Source organism: Protopterus annectens, chromosome 9.part0 (genome assembly GCF_019279795.1).
Source record: "Protopterus annectens isolate FY-2018-M chromosome 9.part0, PAN1.0, whole genome shotgun sequence".
NCBI classification, from domain to species: Eukaryota; Metazoa; Chordata; order Ceratodontiformes; family Protopteridae; genus Protopterus; species Protopterus annectens.
In genome coordinates this window covers 1625601663-1625624558 of record NC_056743.1, presented here as the reverse complement: position 1 = coordinate 1625624558, position 22896 = coordinate 1625601663, and positions in this window count along the sequence as shown.

The following is a 22896-nucleotide window of genomic DNA, read 5'->3' as shown; positions in this document are numbered from 1 at the left end:
GGGTTTTCCAGTACATGTTAGTGGCCTTCATGTACGTGGGGACAGTAACAGCATACTGTGCCCTTCCATGTTTACAATCCATGTGCATGCAAGACGGCCCTTTGCAACTGCTGTGTGAGCATGCCCAGTACGCCATTGTGTAGATGGACACACAGTACATTCCAAACTGTGCCCTTCCATGTTTAGAATCCGTGTGCATGCAAGATGGCCCTTTGCAACTACTAAGTGTGTGAGCATGCCCAGTACACCATTGTGTAGATGGACACACAATACATTCCAAACTGTTCCCTTCCATGTTTAGAATCTGTCTGCATGCAAGACGGCCGTTTGAAACTGCTAAGTGTGTGAGCATGCCCAGTACGCCGTTGTGTAGATGGACACACAGTACATTCCAAATGGACATGTGATACTAAGTGTGTGAGCATGTCCAGTGACACCTTGTGTCAGTGACGTGCCTATGTGTATGGGCATGGCCATTGACATCCTGTATAGTGATGGTGGTCATCCAGGCAACAGATGTCCATTTTCCATGTCATGATGGATACCTACATTGAACACACTGGTTGACTGTCTTGAAGGGTGTACTGTCTGTGGCGCGTCCTGTATCTATGTAGTGTTGTAATAGTGCTCCGTAGATAGGCAGTTGTCCCGCTCATACCACTGCCGTGTGTTTGTCCACGTCTACCTTGGGACAGTAAGATGCTTTTAGACTGCTCACTCTCAATACATTCCCTATCGGCGTCCTTGCCTTTGCGGATAATGTCATCCACCTAGAAGTATGCCTCTGGGAGGGCAGTGTTCAGTAATCTTGGTAGCACGTTCTGTAACTGCGTAATGCTGTAGTGTGATAAGATAGTTAGGTGTATGTTCGATTACCAGCCCTGCCAAGTGTGTGCCTGTGTGTGTGCGTTTCCAGCTCCCTGGGGACAGAGTAATGCTTTTAGATGGCTCACTCCACATACATTCCCTATCGGCATCTTTGCCTTTGCGGATGATGTCATCCACCTAGAACTATGCCTCTGGGAGGGCAGTGTTCAGTAATCTCGGTAGCGCGTTCTGTAACTGTGTAATGCTGTAGTGTGATAAGGTAGTTAGGTGTATGTTCGACTCCCAGCCCTGCCAAGTGTGTGCCTGTGTGTGTGTGTTTCCAGCTGCCTGGGGACAGAGATATGCTTTTAGATGGCTCACTCTACATACATTCCCTATCGGCGTCTTTGCCTTTGCAGATGATGTCATTCACCTAGAAGTATGCCTGTGGGAGTGCTGTGTTCCAGTAATCTCAGTAGCACGTTCTGTAACTGCGTAATGCTGTATTGTGATAAAGTAGTTAGGTGTATGTTCAACTCCCAGCCCTGTCAAGTGTGTGTGTGTTTCTAGATTTCTGTGGACAGAGTAATGCTTTTAAACGGCTCACTCCACATACATTCCCCATTGGCGTCTTTGCCTTTGCGGATGATGTCATCCGCCTAGAAGTATGCCTGTGGGTGTGCCGTGATGCCGGAACTTGGTAGCGTGTTCTGTTACTGCATAATGCTGTAGTGTGGCAGACTAGACAGGTAGATGCTCGATTCCAGGTCATGGCAGGTGTGTGTGTTTGGCAGTTATACCGTATGTGTTGGTATCTGTGGGTGGCTAGCTGCGGGATGTGTTCAGTTTGTTTTGTTGCTGTTGTCCACAGCCCGCATATTCTGCCAAGACACTGGGTTGTCAACACATACATTCGCCAATAGGTCTGGTGAGTAACTGTCAGCAGCCCTACTCTTACCCTTGATACGGTCTGACCAGTGTGATGCAACATAACACATGTGCCTTGATAGTAACAACACTACATGATGCAGGCGGCACATGTAGTTTCCTTTCCATTCCTGCCTAATGCATTGCTGTCATGTGGTCCGCTGTTGTGATATAAATGCCATATCTACATATGTGTGTTCATGTATATGTGTGCATGTATATATATAATATATAATTAATTAATAATTAATTAATTGGTTTTTGATTGGATTAGACGTTTCTGAATAACTTATAAAAGGATTGTTTACTTTAAGGAGAGTATCTGATGAAGTCGGTTTGCTTAGACGAAAACGCAATTCTGATACAAAGCGTTCATGTGTTTTTAGCGGTTTTTGTATGCGTTCAATAAAATATTGGTTCCGACATTCATGGCTCCAGCAGTTTATGGCAACTTTCTTCTTTCTTGGTTTTTAAGCCAAATAATCCCAGTTTTTGTTTGTGGCTATAAATAAATATATATATATATATATATATATATATATATATATATATATATATATATATATATATATGTCCATATATGTATACAAATAATATATATGATATATTTAGATGTAGAGGTGGACATAGATGTGAACATATGTCTGGGGACATCAACACTATTGAATGTTTGTGCCGGATGATCTGTACGTGATAACCTGGGATCTATGTATATCTGCCATGGAGTGGTGTTAATGCACATTGTCTGTGGTGTGCAAGGCCATGAGTTGTAGTCATGAAGACACCGGTTATTTTTTTGCTGGGAATACCATGGGACATCGAATATGGTGATGGTAAGGCACCTGTTGCCAGTTGTGTATGGATCTGAGTGACACTGAGCAGTGGTTAATATTCATTAGAAGACTATACTATGCAGATGAGGTTGTCTATGGTGTAACACATTTATCACCAGGATGTGCTGCTGGTCCCTGGAGTGTATGTGTGTAGTCAGCCGGGTGCATGTCTCAAATATAGTTGACAGCATGGGAGGGGGGTCAGGCATACTGTACGTACATTGCAGAACTGTGCCTCAGGAGTGCTCCTGCCTTAGCACACCTAAGCTAGGGGTGTGTCTATACCTGCCTGGTGACATTGGGAGGGATGACAGCAGTGGTGGGGTAGTCAGGGTGTACAGGCTGCACAAACAGGTGTTGATCAGCACAATCAGCAGATGACATGGCCAGCCCACACATGAACAGTACGTTAATGCGAGCAAGCAGCATACACACAGGTTTTGTCCACACTCTACACCACCGGTGTATACCTACAGGGACATTTCATGACACAGTCCAACCAAATGACATGGGCTGCAGCAGGCAACATATACCAACATGTGCAGGAGGCTGGGGTAGTGAGGATGTGTATGCTGCTGAACAACCCTTACTGGGGTGACATAAGACTTTATAGACCGATGGTGACTTACCAGGGGCTACATGGGCCGGGGATGTTGGAGCACTATGGGGTGGACAGAGACCTCCTACAGCAGCTTGTTGACCTGTGCCTAACACATCAAACAGGCCAAGGAAAATGCATCACAGTGGATACCATGGGATGTGTTGGCCTAGGTGTACTAGCCACAGGTACCTCACACAGCACAACTGGGGATATCATAGGTATCTTACAGGCATCTGCATCCAGAGAATTGTACCAGTTCACAGATGCCATGTCAACACATGCTAGTGAGCACATACATGTCCTCAACACACGTGATTAGTGGACCAGCAATATGCATCTGTTCAACCACATAGATGACTACCCTGGGGTAATGGGTGCTATAGCCTGCACACGTAGCACCACCCAGGGAGCAGAGTAGGGCCTACAGTCAGTGCAGGGGCATACCCTCCAACATCTAGGCCATATGCGATGACCAGGGCATGAGATTGAATGTGTGTGCTGTCTACCCTGGAAGCTATGATGTGTCCGATATATGGCTTCTGACACAGCTGTAGCACACCAATGCCTATATGGACATCCTCTACAGTCTCTTAGTGGGGGATGCTAGGTAAACACTGGTGTAGTGGCTGATAACACCCATCAGCAATGCACACACACCTGAACACTCACACCATACTGAGGCGGATGCACAGGCAAGATATATACTTGTGCATGTGTTTGGGATGCTCGGTTCACAGTTCTGATATCCGGACACATCCGTTGGAGTTCTGCAGTATTCACAAGCTACATGCATACAAGTTGTTATGGTATTTGCTATGCTACACAATGTTATCCTGCAGTAACAGGTACAGCAGGAACAGCATGGGGCAGGGTGACACAGCCCAACACCACTGCCAAGGCCTGTACAGGCATAGTGTGACTTGGTGAAGGAACTACCTGAGTAGGGCACAGTCGGCAAAAGCCCATGCACAGTATGACCTGCCCTTGGCAAAGAAGCAACACAACGCATATGCACTGACACAGTAGGTACCCATGGATTTCCCCTCTCTGACCCGCACACAGTACAATGGATGCCAAACATGACAGTATCTGTGCTTGGCCATGTATGGGAAGTGCACTGTGTGCATCCGACATAGGCAGCACTCCAGCACCGTCCTCAAGTCCGGAACACACCCAGGGTATGTCTACTGACCTAACAAGTGGCAGTTGTATTAGAATGTGTACTTACCCATTGCTATGGTATGTATGTGAGCATACAAGTGACTATGGTGGCCAAATGTTAGGGCAGCAGACAGTACACATCCATAGTGGCACCATGACCTCTGTAGCACATACGGGGGTCACAATGGCAGCTGTAGTACACAGGGTGTCCTAACCCACTGCAGATTATGGGCTGACCATCATGTGTGTCCATACAGCCCACACACGTTCCATGCAGATGGACAGATGTGGACCAATACAGACAAATGATATACGATGGCCTATGGATATGCCCAATGACTGACCCCAACCCCCTATGACACACAAAGATGACAGCAGGCCAGGCGGTTTGATGTAGGTTGTGTAATAGGACGTCCAGCACCACTGTGCTGGTAATTAATGCTGGGAACTGACGTAGCCTGGTATCCCTCCAACCAGCAATTTAGGTAGGTCCACACACTGACATGGAGTACATGGCAGACCAGTACAGTAGCGGCAGATGTGTACAACTGCTGGCTGCGCCCCCGTCACACCTACACATGTGAGAGTCATGTGCACCACCCACGGTGCTGTGTAGGACTGTGGTTGTGGTTGCATGTCCCCCCATGCTATGCAGACATGCAGCAACTGTCAATGCCACATGACCATTAGCTACCCTGCAGACACAGCATGTCACCTGTCTGTGTAGAACGGAGGGGTCAGCAACACAGTACTAACTATTTGGACATGTGACACATGCAATACAGTTGACCATACTTTGCATTCTCACACACATGACGGCATTGTCGGTCTACAATATGCATAACAGTCATACTGGGCATGCTCACACACTGAAACACAGGACGGCCAGGCATGCACACACCAGTGGTCCGGACATATCTGCCAGTACATTGCTATACTGTTGGATGTCTGTGCTGTATGGTGTTTGCAGTCTATTGTCTGTACATATGCCATGGTCTATTGTTAATTCACATGAGCTATGTGTGCAGGGTACTTCTACCATCACGTGTATAGGGCGGTTCTTTGTTTGCGGACAGGCCGACAACTTTGGATACAAACCGGGTAAGGCACAGTCCAGCAGGTGGGAGCTGTTGTGCGTGGGTTTGCACAGTGTTAAGCACTGCTGACCTCTGGTCACAGCACCTTATACACGTTTAGACTCCACATTTCTTTGACAGTGCACTACTGGCATACTGGTAGACAAACACGCTTACAGCTGCTCGCTCTCCGACATTTCCGCTTACATTTGTCACTCACGCTGGGTGTGTGCGATCCCTTGTGATGCGTATTACATCGGACTACATGACTATAATATCAGGTATGTGTAAACATTTTGCGACGGCAGCCGTTCGACTGTATGGCGGCCTGTCCAGTGACGTAATCATATTATATGCGTGTTCCTCATATGATCTACTCCCATCTGCATGATACATGGGAACCTATACTCTGCAATGCTGACATGTGACTTGAGTTTGTTAACGCAGCTATCTGCCGGGTCATGCTACTGCATACCTACTGCACGTTGACCACCTTTCAGATTGCACGACGGGAGACAGTAGGAGTGACACCTTTCCCACTTTGCATGGGACAGTCCCTCATCACACATCACATGTGACAATACCAGAACTCTCCACCAATCAGGGACACATTTCTGCAGAATCAGGGACAGGTCAAGAAAAACAGGGACACTTTTACAAAAGTAGTGCTATTAACTTGATACATTGACAGAATCAGAGCATATGACTTAATACACATATTCTGAAGTAACAGTTGTTTATAACTCTTACTTATTGTCATTAGTCAGTTAGTGTAATTCACCACCTTTCCTTCAACAGCCACTACTTTTAGGAGGGATTAAGAAGGACACAGTTAGACTTTCAGTCAAACTCAGGGACGTACCTGACATTCAGGGACAGTTGAGTGGTATGGACAATACTCTAGTCATTGCAAATGTCCTAATTACGGGACCTTTTCATGTTGTAGGTGTCTGTACTGGTTGGTTGTTACAGGTCTTGTATACCTGACATGTCGATATGTCATATGTAGTAGCATAAGCAACTATACTGCTGCTAGACTGCGCTTTGATTTGTTCCGATATGTATATTTCTGTACTATGCATGGCTGTAAGTATGTTCTGCCCTGGTACATCTTACAGTTCTACAAAGCAGGTTCCACTTTGACCGTTCAGACTGGTGGTGGCCCTATACACCCTAAATGTAGAGCTATCGCATGTATCAAGTCAACACATACCCACAGCATACCTCTCAACTGTCCCTGATTTTCAGGGCCGTCCCTGATTTTGACTCAAATTTTAACTCTGTCCCTCTTAATCCCTCCTAAAACTAGTGAAGTTTGGAGTGAAGGTGGTGAATTACACTTCATGAACATTGACAATAATTAACAGTTACAAACTTCTTTTACTTCAGAAAATGTGTATTAATTCATATGCTCTGATTCTGTCAATGTTTCCAGTTAATAGCTCTAATATTTTAAATGTGTCCCTGATTGTCCTTGGGTTTTCTTGACTTGTCCCTGATTCTGTTGAAATTTGTCCCCAATTGGTTGAGAGGTCTGACCCACAGCCAGTAGTAAATGGACGACTTCCACGGTCTGCATACGTTAAGGTTATTCATGTAGCATTATAATTGATAATACTGTTTCCTATTACATGTAGCTGTTACTGATACAACAAATTGATGTCTGACACCACTACACACACTATATAGCCTCCATTCCCGAACTCACAGGCCATGTGCCATAACTGTCATTTTGCAAGACACAACTGCCCAGAGGGGTGTGTCCCTCGCAGGAGTATGGGTGCTGAACCTCTTCTATTATGCTATCATCTACCTGAGGTGGTCAGCAACTTATGCATTTTCCGTCAGTAGCAGAACTCACATACCAATGGGTGTGAATGAACACTGTATCAGGAACAATGCATAGCACCCTGCGGGACACATTTAGATGATTGGTTCTATTAACCAGACACATTCACAGTCACAGAACATATGTATTCATTCACGTTTGTCGAGGTACATGCCGCGTATGACTCATACATGTTGTCATCTGTCATTACCTGTATTCCGCCTCCTGTTCACCTAATATCAGTAGTTCTGGCAGTGTTTAGTTGGACTTTGTTACATTCTGATACATAACTATGGACGTCCATGCTAATCGGGTACATGGCACTGTGTAGGTCTCTATGTAGTCCCCGATGGTTTACAAACTATCCGGTAGATGTGCTCTTCAGATTTGGGAGGTGTAGGCGTATGCTATGCCCACATAGGAATATTAATGACTTCCACTGGGCGGGCCTACTACATCTCTGCCAACCAGCACCTGCACACTTAAGCCCATTAATGCATACCCATGGTCTACCTACCTGGCAACCCTCTACAGCAGTCGAGACAAATACTTACTGCGAGCGCAGCTGGGATATGAGCACACCCCTACACATTGCCCACTCTCCCCATCTCGGGACACATGTCGTATGTTTTGCCAACCCATGTATTATCACACTTGCACAACCTACTGTTCCATGTACACCTACAGCCTGCTCATATCAATGTCAGCAGATTCTTTTACACCCTGAATTTTTGGGGTCCCGCAAGGGACACCGTTATCCATGTTTAAAGTGTAGACCTTGCAGAACTCTACCACTGGTCCTTTCCTACCAGTGTTTTGGACAGCGGCAGTGTATTGATCTGTATTGCCTGTCTGTATGTCTGCCTGGCTTAGCTGGGTGATGTGGGGGGTACAACGTTTCTTTATTGTACCTCCCAGTCACATATGCCTGGGCTGTAAATATGTTACCCCTAATTGCTGTGAAGTAACCTATTTATGTAAATGTGTATATCTACACTGACATATAGTTTGTTTTGTGTGTATGTGTATATATCACTACCTGTTGTTTATGTATATATATCTATATATATTCATAGTATATCCTTGTGTGTGTGTGTGTGTGTGTGTGTGTGTGTGTGTGTGTGTGTGTGTGTGTGTGTATATATATATATATATATATATATATATATATATATATATATATATATCCGTATGGATATATATGTGTATGTAAATTGATATAGCTATATGTATATATACGTTTTTATCTATACATACATCTGTGTGTCTGTTAACGTATGCATTTCCCGGACATGGACACTTACACATGTGTATTGGTTTTATCCCTGCTTCAACAGCATACTATTGCCTTAGTCATTCTGACACCGACACTTCACTCCGGTGAACTTGTGCTCAGTATATTGCACGTTATGCAGCGGACAGATGTTGCACGTTTTTCATGTCTGGGGTGCCGCTGCTAACTGGGATGTGATAGTGTCATTTGACCTATTCCTCGTATGCGCAGCCTATTTTTCCTGCTACTGTGTTTGTTTCTGTCCACATTCATATTATTACTGTTGATAGGATGTGTGTTTGTGTTACTGTGACTGTACGTCGACAAGTTGTTGTCTTCATGTAGTTGTGTCTTTCTGCTTTTCCCGGTTTGGGATTGTCACAGCAGAACTCTGTTCCGCTCATGGGTGGTGTACAGGTTTTATGTGCCGGGCTACCAGACCTGACGCACAACGTTCGACAACGAGACGCCCATTCAAGCATGTCTCCATGTAAACGATGTGCTATCTGGGAATCGCACCTATGTACTAGCTGACCTCCACGGGCCACTCCATTGCACCCGGCGCAACATACCCTATCACTCCTGTGTCCATACTGGCATATCCATAGTTTCTCCTGCACACCTGTGTTGAGTTTCCCCGCATAACAGCCATTATACACCTGATATCGCAGCCATGGCACACCTTTACACATTGCCCTGTCATGAGCGTTGGGGCCCTACACACATTTTCACAGGCTCACCATCCATTCATACTTGCACATACGTGCCTTTCCTGGTGTTATGGATTATGAACGATTTGTGGGTTACAAGTGTAGGTGGTCGCAACATGTCCTACATTCCGTCTGTTTACAATGTTGATGTAGCACTTCAACGATGTTATGGCCACTGGTATAGACCTGCCTCTGGTGTGGAGAGCGGTGCTCTCCTCACACTTGTGCAGCTTTATGTGACATACGTTGCGAGCACTTCATAATTCTTAACTTCCTCTGGATTCCCTCCACAACGCTTAGGTTTGCTTTCGTCTTTCGGCGTTTCCTAACATATATATATATATATATATATATATATATATATATATATATATATATATATATATATATATATATGTATAAATATATATATATATATATATATATATGTATATATATATATAAATATATATATGTGTGTGTGTGTGTGTGTGTATATATATATATATATATATATATATATATATATATATATATAGATATATAGATATATATATATATATATATATATATTTATATATATGTGTATATATAGATAAATAAGTAGATATATAATTGCATATTTCTGTTATGTCTGTGGATATTTATCTATACACACATCTATCTAACTATATATATAAAAGTTACAGCTGTACAAGACAACATACATATGCTATGCTAATAGCTGCGTACACCCGTGCAGGCCCACTTGCATCTACTTATTCTGAGTTACATATGTTTACAGGCACGTCTTTGGGATTACATGTGCCTTATTCCTTATGACAGTACCACTTTGATGGAATCCGGTTAATGGAGCCATGCGAACGCGGTCACCTTTACATGTATAAATGTTGGCTTTACAGCACAGAGGCATTCATTACCCAATTAAGATGTGCTATAGTCGTACTTGAACCAGGAATGCCTTTACGTTGGGCGGATGCTGTAATCACTACACTATTGGTGTTCATGCTCATTTATATGTATACCCATGATTCATAGCTACTCTGACATACGCCTCACCACTTCCCTTACACAGCAGGCATACATTCTCCTGCTGGAAAAACCGCAGTACTACAATTAGGACATTCCCTGTTTCCTACTGCTCTGAACCCATGCTGCAAGTCTACTCACTCCAAGGATACGTTGGGCGGATGCTGTAATCACTACACTATTGGTGTTCATGCTCATTTATATGTATACCCATGATTCATAGCTACTCTGACATACGCCTCACCACTTCCCTTACACAGCAGGCATACATTCTCCTGCTGGAAAAACCGCAGTACTACAATTAGGACATTCCCTGTTTCCTACTGCTCTGAACCCGTGCTGCAAGTCTACTCACTCCAAGGATATTCATAACTCCTACACTTATAGTCCTTGCACATACATGTGTTTCATTGTCAGGGTGTTCATGTGCTGGTCCGGGTTTAGGCTCAGCCGACTGGTGACTGGCACTGTTCAAAGATCAGACGTAGCACATGGACAAAGGTAGTTCAGAGTTTAACATTCTACCTGTGTTTACAGACGCAGGTGTTTGGGCACCTCTGACCACATTATTGGGATGGCACTACATTATTTAGGATGGGGAGTGGTTCCACTACATAATGCAGGTTGGGGGGTGGTTGGTGTTTGGGCACATCTGACCACATTATTGGGATGGCGCTACATTATTTAGGGTGGGAAGTGGTTCCACTACATAATGCATGTTGGGGGGGGGGGTGGTTTCCCTTCCCATTTGACTATTTCATTCCTTTATACACAATGAATATTATTCTGGACCTCTGTTATAAATTCACTACAGGTATGCAATAGACCTGTCAACAGATGGGACAGTTGGTTGGTGTACGTCTGTGTATGGACCTCTCTGATACTCAGGGACTTGTGTCTACAGTGACAGGGACAAGGCTATGACAACTCAGAGGCAATCACGGACACTTCTACCATATTAGTACTATTAACTTGGAACGTGTTGACAGATTCGTAATACTACTAATTTTTTGCAGTTAAGCATCTAGTACTCTTCATTGTTTTAAGTAGTCATTCTTATTCAACACCTTTCCCCCAAAGGTCACTGGCTTTGTGAGTTTTTAAAGGTCTGACCAGTTATTGTGCGAATGTTCTGACCATTGGTATCATTGACATTGTTATATGTACAGGTTGGAATGTATTCTGAGGACTATGGTAGGCACCTTTTCAAATGGCCAAGATGGGACATTTTCGGAACACACATCAGATTTTTCAAGTCGACACATACCCACGGTCAGTACAACGGATATAACTTTACTTATTTGCCTACATAAAAGCCTATTGTTGTAGCGGTTTAGTTGCTTATTTTGTTTCTTGTAACATTTAGGTATTGTAGCTACTGCAGTAATTATTTTCTGTAACTATTACATAACATATTGGACATAATTATGTCCTACAATCCCAGGACATTTGCCATTTGTAATGTATTTTGTCAGGACACAACTGTCCAATGATGGACTGTCCCTCGCAAAGCAGGACAGATGATAAACCTACTGCGGACACCAGATTGTTTGGGCCAACACATAGCCACGGTCAGTGCTTGTTTAGAACATTCATTTGTTTTCTACCTGTGAGCCTTATACCTTTGGCACTTCTGTTGTTTGCCTGCTTCTTGTGTGAATTATGTTTATTCTATCCTGACGTGACCACTTTAGGCAACTGTTACATGCAATATGGTGCATAGTTATTTCCTACAATCGCAGGACATTTGGCATTGTACCATTGTTGGTCAGGGCACACCTACAAACAAATTAATTGTCCCTCACACAGTGGATCAGGGGTATCCTGTTTACATCAGTGCCTTCATCACCCTTATACTGTGTGCCACTATGCAAATGTGTGCAATATATTCTCTCGCTTATTCGTGTCGGGACACGTGCATCACGAGCAGATGTTTGATCCTGGGTAGTAGGTTATGCATGACCATTTAGGGCTGGACAGTGTCGTGCACCACTAAGGCACATTCCAACTTGTGTCCAGATATCTACAGGACTGGACTTTGTGTCTTCCATTCTAATGTTTACACAGGTTACTTATCCCATGAGGGATATCCCAAAAATTGAACAAGACCAAAACAAGAGAGATACCGAACATTCTTCTAGCATTATGAAAATGTGCTGGGGGTTTTACATGCAAAGGATACATAGCGTGCAATCCTGCAACTGCCTAGGGTGACGCTACCTACTACATATGCATAGTGGTCACTATGTGTAGATGTGGCTGCACCAAACCAGTAGGCCAAATATGGCTGGATTTGGTGGATGTTCAGGTAAGGGAGTGGGTTGTGTGATGTGGAGGGGATGCTGGGTAGTCCATTATGCATCCAGGTGTGATGCATTTGATATGGCCAGTTCCATCAGGACCAATCTGTGGGTATGTGCAGGTGACATGTCTATACATTTGTATCACACATTTCAATATTCATATGTTTGTGGGATTGTGTTCTACAGTATGGCCTGTCTGGTTGTATTGCAGATGTTTATACATGTGTTTGTGTTTCTTTCTGCTTCACCTGCTGCTCCCTCATACACCTCCGGTTCACCTATTCTGCACACGACACAGTATTGCCTTGGAGGATTGTACCATTACCCATCCCCCCACACACACATATTCCTGACACCCCATACATCACTGCTTTGGTTGTTGGCCCATGACATGGCCAGAGTAACACATTGAATACCCTACATATGTCAGGTACCTGTATGGTTGTGTGGACTACCCTGCCATGTTTGCTTTCCACATGCTATACCTCATGCACATAGTTACACGCCATACTTAACTTTCATTACATGGTTGGTATACCCGGGTAATACCAGTTCAACTGTGACAGATCTTGACAAGTTCGGCTTGTACCGCTGATGTGTGGATTTTGGCAGACTGTTCTAATCATTGGTAGGATGCCACCTTTTCCTATGTCCAGGATGGGATATATTCCGTACACATATCCAACTGTACTGGACAGCACGTACCCACAGTCGACGGTATGGATAATACTGTTCCTTTCAGCCTACATGTTTCCTTATTGTTGTAACAGTTTATATGCTCCTTCTGTTTCGTTTACATGCTTATTCTATTTCCTGTCACATTTGGTATGTGACATACGGACATACCTTTTGTATGTGACTGTTACATGCCTTGTGGGATATGATTCGGACATACGGTCGCTAGATATGTACATTTATCGTATATTTTGTTATGGACACATCTGCCCAGCTGTGTACCCTACCTCACATTATGGGTCAGCTGTTGACCCTAACCATTGGGCTGGACGTACCTACTGGCGGCGCACTAACATATGATGCGTTTCACTTCCACTTGGTATAGCTATCTACACTGCGTTGGACTACGGGCACCAGTTTTCCATGTCATTTGTTTGCAGGATAGGGACCCGTTATTCCCTACCGTGCATTTGTGTTTGCTTCTTCATTTTATGTTTGCAGGAACTATCTTGCATGCTTTGCATACGTTTCAGTATCCATGGACACTGACAGATGTGATTACTATCTTGCAAGTTGTTATATGCAAACATTTTAGGTTGCACGTCAACAGCTGGCATTTCCACACCTCCGTGCGGCACTTCGATACGCCCTATGCACTCGTGCTCCTTTCCTATGCACGTGGCTGTGGCGGCAGAGCACCTACGCCATCTTCACGCCGCACTGTCGGCGCAAGCCAGCCTTGGGCCGAGCTTCATGAATCTCGGGGATAGATTAATTTAAACTGCTGTTGTTTGAGCAAATAGGGGGAAAACATTTACTGAATTCATTAGCTATAATAATGTTATTCAGAATAGTCTTCCATTCAGATGTATATACTTAGTATTTTTAAAATTTCTAAGGGGATTTCTGTACCTATAATAAGCATTTTTCTTGACATCAGTTGAAAGCTTAATTTTGTAATTCCTTCTCTCACCTATTATTTTAATTCATAGTTTTTACTTAGCCTTTTTTAGGTTTGATTTATTAAACCTTGTTGAATAACATTTAAAATTTAAAAATCTTAAATTGTCTCATTTTTCTTAAAGGTTTTAAAAGAATTGTGCTCCACCGGCAAGAATTTATTTATTTATTTTTTTTGGCTTGATGCTAAAACTTTGTTAAATTTATGGAGCTTTTCTCCCCAGGCCTCCACTGAAAATGGGCCAGTTTTAGCTCAATGGACCATCCTGGTAACCAAATGTCAACAAATAAATAAATAAATACATACTTAGTCAATGTTAATTTTACACCTTTTTTTAAAATATTTTCCAATATAGTGCAACCATAGTTTAAATTCTTCATAAGATTTATTTCTGTTCAGCTGATCTTCGATATATTTTCCTTTATAATAGTATAATTGGTTTTACCATAACTGTATCTTTTCTTCCTTTGTTGAAAATATGTACTTTTCTAACAAGACGCTAATGGTGCTGTTGTCTGACTTTCTTAGCAGTCTATTGATTTCCACCTTAAAAACTAATCCGTTATTATTAATTAATGCCAAATTTAGTATTCTGCCGTGCGGTTTTCTTTAACCATCTGCTTTACATCTTAAAAATGTACAATATCTATAAATTGCTAAGTGATGACATTAAAAGTGTGAGTCCCCAGTTTATATTGGGTAATTAAAATCACCCAAAAGCAGAATATTGCTGTAACACAACAACTATCAAGGTGTTCTAAAAAATTCATATGTATGGTACTATCCATATTGGGAGTTTGTTTCTTACTGGAGAATGTTTACGCAATTAGACAATTGTATCTGGAGTTTTTGTTATCTAGCAGACTTCACTAAAGTGTGTTTGTATATGAAATTTATGTCAGGATTTCTGCTTTCAGACAATATGGTCTTCCTTTTAGTGAATAATGCTCTTAGAAATACATATAAAATATACAAAATAAACTAAATTTAATAATTAAATATTGTTGTCTCACTCTTCAGGCTAAAAAAAATCTCTACGATCATGTTAGTTCTATGAAAAACATATACATTAATAATATAACGTTTGGTCAAATATGATGACATTGTTTTATGTATTATCTATAGCTCTTTATCAGATTTTCCTTCTTTATTGGAACTGTACTCCTGTTTTGTAACTGAATGTTTTTGTAATTTAATGACATTATTTAATGTCAAAATTATTGATGATTACCATGTCTTTAGAAAGAAAATGATTGGTTTATGTTTTTAAATGTGAATGTCTATTGGCCAGCTATTTTTGATGGCGATTGGACAATGGATTGATGTATAGGGGCTTGGAATTGGTGTTATAGGAAAGTTCCTATTGGTTATTATAAGTAGGTGTGTATAATCTAGATATTTCATTGGTCTAAATGTTTTTTAAAAATGTAGATGTGATGCAATTATTTTATCTGATGAAGTTCCGTTGTGTTCGGACCAAAATCCTATATGTGCGAATAAAAGGATATTTCTACAGTGCACTGCTAATTTCTTGGTGAACTTTAGATGATTGCCTCTGGTGGAAGTTTCTGTGCTTGTTTTTGGGATTTTGGAGTTTGATAATGAGCCACAACCCTAACCATATTAGAAGTGCTGTATAAATTTATCCCCATAATTTACAGTGGCTTATTTTCCCATACCAACTTAGAAGGAATTGTTTTATGTGTCAGTATTAAAACTCTGTTCCCTGTTGTACTCTCACACAGACATTCATACTTTAGATAACCAGGAACACTTAAACTCATTTGAATTCTGTGCCCCAGCTATCACAATTATATGACCTTTAATATGCATTAACATGTTTAGTTCATTATGTTTGTTACCAATACATTGCACATTGCAAAAGAACACAGAGTTATTAGATCTTCTGTAGGCATTTATATCCTTATCTAAAGTTATATATAGACTTGACTGAATTAATGAATTATAACCTGCCCTGTAATGGTTCTGATGAAACAAATATCTAGCAGACATATGTATATCGTATATACTATCCTCCCATGTTTTTGTCAAAGTGTTATTAAAAATTTACAAAGAGCAATGTATTTATCAAAAGTCTTATTTAAAATAACAAAAGTTAGTGCATTCACCAACTTCATATCAATATTGCAATATATCATAATGCAGAAATATCTAGAACATTATTTTTCTCTAAATATTCAAAAGCAACTTTTCTTTTCTTAGAAACTATACAACCTGGACATAGCATGACTTTTGTTCAGGAATTTGAACATTTTACATAATTGCAAAAACTCTTTTCTGAATTATTATTAAACTATTTACTAATATATGACAAAAATATGCTTATTTGTATAATTAGCTAGCAGCGTCACTAATGCTCAACAACTCTGAATCCATATAACCTACTGTGCAATGTCAGTGACAATTTTCTCTAACATTATTTAAGGGCTCCCTTGTTATTACTTGATATTATGCAATGGTTTGTAAGTAATTTTGCTTTATAAATACAAATACACGCATGGAAATAATGTATAGCTTCAGATTTACTAGCATAGTGCATTATAAAGAACAGTGACAGTATATTGTCTGCTTCCCGCCATGACATTTATCAGTATGGTTCACAATAATATGTAACTCACTCAGTTATAAAAATATGAATGTAAATATGAAAATATGAAAAACAAATAAAATGTTTCAACTGCAGGCCATTCTACATTAACACTTTTAGTATTGTTTTTGTTTCTTATCCTTTTTCTTTCACATGTTGCATATTATTTATTGGTAAAACACAGGGAGCTATACTTGCTAAAAAGAAATATACAAGAAAGGCACCTTGGGTATTATGTTCCCGTGCCATGAGGTTTTCTTGCAGATGGTGTTGGGAAGGTATAATGCTTAAACTGTTTACCAGTGTTTGATTCTCATCTTTGAAAGGGAAACTGGCTAGCTTAAATTGGCTCACAACTGCAGTTAGCCTAATACTTACCTATGAACCTAAGATGCATACTGTAATTAAAACTTTTAAATTTACTCCCAGTGTGATGACTTTCCCAGGAATTCATTAAAGACCCTAGTGCAAAAGGCCTTTCCAGCATGACTTGTTTATTTGTGACCCAGGAACATGTTAGCTGTAATAAAGTAAGAACTCATAATTGGCAATTTTGTATGATTCCTGAATCACAGTTACTACAGCTATGTGCAGATCTTGGCTGATCTGCACTTTCCAGTAGCCTGATACTTGTGAAGCAGTGCATTGCCCTCCTGTCACTCTCTGACACACATACACACACATATGCACACATATACATGTACACACACACACACACACACACACACACACACACACACACACACACACACACACACACACACATTCACACATCCACACATACATGCTCACATACACACACACGCACACAAAAATAACACAAACACACACATATGCGCACACACACACACACACACACACACACACACACACACACACACACACACACACACACACACACACATGCACACACCTGTCCCTACTTTCCTTTTGTTTTGTTGTTCCCCCCACTCCCATAGTACTATAGTGCCATTCTGGTATATATGTATTAGGCCCTTGTGTTTAGTGTATCCACAGTCAGCATCATTATGGCACTTTAAAGAGTCATCCCTTGTGACCTAGTGGTCCATCCACCCTTCCTTTACCCTTATGATGTGTGTGCCATTAGGGCACTTATCTCTGCTGACAAGTGGTTCACCCCTTACTCCTGATCCCCATACTACTATTGGTGCCATTACAGCACTTAAAACCATGTCTGGTAGTTTCTCCATCCCTGATATGCTGTTGTGTGCCTTAGGGCTCTTTATGGGGTAATCCCTGGTGTCTAGTTTATCCCCCCCCATCCCAGTAGTAATGTTGGTTCTGGTAAAGCACTTTATACCTTCACCTTGATGTCTGGTGGTTCCCCATACCCAAACTTATCCTCATAGTACCATTGATATGGCACAGTATCCCCCACCCCTAATCCTGTAGTAATGTTGGTGCCAGTAGAGCACTTTAAACAATAATCCCTGGTATCCATTGGTTCCTCCCACCCCCTAATCACCCTTACAATATATGTGCTATTTCTGCACTTCAATTTATCCCTGGTGGTCTAGTGTATCCTCCACCCAGCACCCCTTGTTTGTAATGCTGGTGCCATCATTGCATAGGAAAGTCAGCTCTGGTGGTATAGGGAATCCCTTCCCCACCCTCAGTCCCTGTAGAAATATTGATGCCAGCACTGCACTATAAAGATAATTCCCTGAAGTCCAGTGTCCCCCCAAACCTACTGTCCGTATTTCAATGTCAGTGCCATTATGATACTTTAAAATTAAGCCATGGTATCTAATGGCTCCTCTCACCATGTTCATGTTCAGCTGTTGAGTGCAATAGTACCATGATGTGGTGGGGATTGCCATGCTGATCCTCACAGCTGAGCACCTTCTGGAATCATTCATTTGTATAGACACCTTCCTAGAGGCATTTCTGGGGGGAGTGCACATGGCTAATAAGCACATGCTTCTACCCCTACAATGCCTCAATAGCAGTGACCATTACCACGGGGCCAGCACTTCACAGTGCTGTTGGTGGGCCATGTAGCACCTGTAAGAGTGCTTACTGAATATGAAAAGGTATGAGTGTGGCAGTTAGTCTGCTTATAAGTTTATTTAAGTTACAAAGCCTCAATCCTGATGTGTTTGTATATAATAAAGGTGCTTAAACAGAATCCACAACTGTTTGCTATTTTATCCTAAACAACAGCTGTTCAGCACACAATGTTCAGAAAAGACAAACGACAGTTGAATAAAACACCTTTATAAAACACAGAGCTTTCGGGACACACCCTTCCTCAATGATTAACATAAGGTTCATTAAAAAATTCACTTAAATACACCCAAAAAGACATCACATGACCCGCAGCCAGGACCATATGACCAAAAATTCAATCCAGAGGGAGGGCGACAACGAGAGCGTTTCCGTTGACAAATATGGACAACAAGAGAAAGAATTCAAGTCCTTTAAAACAAGTGAAATTAGCCAAGAGATAAAGGCAGGTATATTGAATCTATCTTCCATTAAGCTAACTTCTGAACATTGTTCTGTGTTGAAAAAAGGACTGGGGTTCATTCCTACTTGTGGGGATGATATTGTAAATGTCCTTACTGATTTGAAAATGTTTACCAGATCTGTAAGTTTGAAATTGATTTTTAAAAGTGAATCACATGAAATGAATACCTGCAAACGACGAAGCACTTTTATACCTAATAATATACCAATCTTGACTGCCTTTAATGATTTATGTGAATATGAGTTGAGACAGGCCTTTACTAACAAGAATAATGTTAAGAATTTCAACCTTACATATTTAGAGTTCCTGGCTTTAAATGACTTGAAAAATAACTCTAATATTATAATTAAACAAGCAGATAAGGTGGCATGGTTGTGATTATGGACAAACACAAGTATTTTGATTCTGTTTTGAGTTTGTTGAAGGATGTTACAGCATTTAAAAATATATCATACTCAGAAGTAAAGAAATGTATATCTTACATAAACATGTGTATTTATGATTTGCAATTATCTTGTGATATTTCAATAGATTTATTTCATTTTTTTACGGTGTCATGTCCGTCATACCTCAATTATATGGCATACCCAAAGTCCATAAATCTAGAGATAATCCACCAATGAGACCAATAGTCTCTGGCAATGGCTGGGCTACTGAGCCTATTTCCCTATATTTGCAAAAGCAATTGGGTCCCTTGTTGTCCCATTGCCATGCCGTCTTGAGAGATTCAGTTGACTTCTTGAAAAAATTGAAGTGTTGGCATATGAAAGCTAATAACTTTGATATAACCTATGGGCCTATATATCTGGTAGTTATGGATATAACTTCTTTATTTACTGTTATCCCGAATGACCTAGGCCTTGACTCTATACGTCAGTTCTTAACACGTTGTTCAAATTTTACAACTAGGCATATTGAGAACATATGTATGTTGCTTGATGTGGTTTTACGTAATAATGTGTTTATTTTCAATGAAGAATACTACTTGCAGTTAACAGGCATAGCAATGGGTACTCCCATAGCAAATACCTATGCTAATTTAGTGTTGCATGAATGGGAGAGAATACATATTTTTGATGGGTAAATATATAAATGAGAAAGTTAGGTTTTATCAGAGATTTGTGGACGATTGTTTTTTTGTATGGAGAGGTTCCTTGACTGAACTCACAGAATTTGTTGACCATCTTAATGATACTACTAATTTTTTAAGGTTCAAAATGGAATGTTCTAACGTTGATATAAATTTTTTAGATGTTAACTTAACAATAGAAGGTAATAATATAATAACCTCAATACATAAAAAAGAGGTATCCTGTGGTAGATACTTACATGCATCTAGTATGCATGCTTCTCATGTGTTCCAGGGTATTGTAAAAGCACAACTTATGTAAGTAGAATGAACACTATTGAAATGATTTTTTTGAAACAGATGGATGAGACGTATAAGGAATTTATTGAGAGTGGATACTCTAAATCATTGTTAACTGATATAAGGAAGGAAATAGAAACCAACAGGAGCTCACTTTATAAGCCTACCTTCAGTTGCAATTTTGATGATACCCCACCATCTATTACATCTAAAGATGAGAAATTAAGGTTTATTACCTCTTATACCTCTAGATCACATATAGTTAAGAATATTATAAGTAAATATTGGAAAGTACTTCTTGCACAGGATGACATTGCTGCATTGGTAGGCATGAGACCATCTTTTTATGATAGGAACAAAAGATCTTTAAAAGTTTGTTATGTTATAAAGATTTTAACATCAATACTATTAAACAGTCTATAGGGGCTAAAACTGGTACCTTTTGTTGTCATAATTGCAGTTGTTGCAATGATATAATTTCTTCTAATAGTATGGATCTGGGTTCTAATAGTATGTTCCAACATCCAGTATCCAAAAGAATATTTGTATTTCATGATTTGGCAACGTGTATATCTAATAATGTGGTATACCTAGCAACATGTGTTGCCTGTACTTGTTTCTATGTCGGGAAAACAACACGTAAACTGAAAGACCGTATTATAGAACATAAGTCAGAAATTAGGAGAGGATGTGAAAATAATGCCCTGGGTAAACACATTAGGACACTAGGTGAGAACCATAAGTTTAAGTTTAGAGTTTTAGATATGGTACAGAAACCTTTTAGAGGTGGGGATATAAATAATCTGTTGGAAACAAAGGAATATGAATGGATAATACGTCTTATGGCTGATGTATATCCAGGCTTGAACACAGCTGTTTCTTTAAAACCAATATTGATTAAAATACAACAAACAAAATTGAAGTAAAGATGATGCTTATATTTTCATTTCTATATAAGAATTTTCATGTTTTATATGTATTTATATGTACTTTTATATGTATTAAATATTGATCTTTTTAAATTGAATTTTTGGTCATATGGTCCTGGCTGCGGGTCATGTGATGTCTTTTTGGGTGTATTTAAGTGAATTTTTTAATGAACCTTATGTTAATCATTGAGGAAGGGTGTGTCCCGAAAGCTCTGTGTTTTATAAAGGTGTTTTATTCAACTGTCGTTTGTCTTTTCTGAACATTGTGTGCTGAACAGCTGTTGTTTGTGCTATTATTTGCTGCTGGATAGTTGGATTTTGTCTAAGCCTACTGCAGCCTAATGGAATCTCTAAATCGTTTAAAGTTCCAGTTTGAAAGAGAAGTGAATCCTTTATTACAGGTTTTTCCTGAAGCATTACCTGCTGGTGACAAAGTAATATCTACACCAAATGTGGATTTAATAGAGTATGAACGCAAGTTACAAACTTTGGAAAGGAAGGTGGGTGCATATAAACGCCTTCAATGGCAACGTTTCAGTTTTTCTGCTTATATTGAGAAAGGCGTGGTGCCTCGTGGACTCAGGGTATTAAAAATGCCCTCCTATGGCAACACCTACCCTGACTTACTTAAGCAATGGCAGTGTTTAAATCTTAAATTAAGCCATGATTACATGGTCTTAATGAACAATCACTTCCAGGGCATAGAACTTGAATTAAAAAATGAGATAATCTCTATGGAAGATGATTTGTTTGCTTTGCCTTGTTTTGAGAATATGCTTTCATCCTACCAATCCATGATAGATAGACTATCAGCTTTAGATGATAGACTGGAAGCAGTTAAAAAACGTAAATTAATCAGAGACATAAAGGACTTTCAATGTGGTAATATCTTCTCCTGGCCTAAGAATGAATCTTTTGTGAATTCTACAAATAAATCTGGTGGCATAAATTCCAAGAAGTCTGCGAATATGCTTGATACTTTGGATGTGTTCTGTGAGAAGAGTACTGCCACTTTAAATACTGGCGCTCATATGGAGCACTCTGAAAATCGTCGTGATGACATCATACGAACGGCGCATGCCTCCGTGTCTGAGGATGTGCCAGAAAGATGTGTGAGAGACAGCAGACCTGAAAACGCTTCTGTAAATGGACTAACTACAGAGAATGACTCAAATGCTGCTGAAGGTGTAAGAAAGTTGAACCAAAGTACTTTGAGCTTTTTTAATAAGCCTTTTCAGTTGCAGCAGGCAGAACGAGTGAAGGAGCGTGTTACTGGATCTAGGTCTAGATCCAGAGGGAGGGCGACAACGAGAGCGTTCCTGACAAATATGGACAA